Here is a 326-nt window from a genome sequence, read left to right on the forward strand (position 1 = left end):
TCTTTCCATAAGGGTGAGTGTTAACCCTTTTAAGTGTGATTCACCCGTAGTCTTGACCCGAAAAACTCATTTCACCCTTTTGAACCTTCATGGCGGAGTTTTAGCTCAGATGAAACTCTATTTTTCCCAGAATTCTGAAACGTCGCGAAACAAACTTGTTTTCCTTGTACACAGAACGGCTCCCTGACCTCCCCTATTTCGACAACAAGCAGTTATTATGATCCGTATCGCGAGTTTGTAAGGGCCATGTTAAAAGCAGAGTCACTAGCGGCTAGGCTGAGCTGCATCATCGCCAGGGTTAATTGTAGGCTGTCATTTATTTTGGT

The sequence above is a fragment of the Penaeus monodon genome, chromosome 23 (genome assembly GCF_015228065.2).
Source record: "Penaeus monodon isolate SGIC_2016 chromosome 23, NSTDA_Pmon_1, whole genome shotgun sequence".
Classification (NCBI taxonomy): domain Eukaryota; kingdom Metazoa; phylum Arthropoda; class Malacostraca; order Decapoda; family Penaeidae; genus Penaeus; species Penaeus monodon.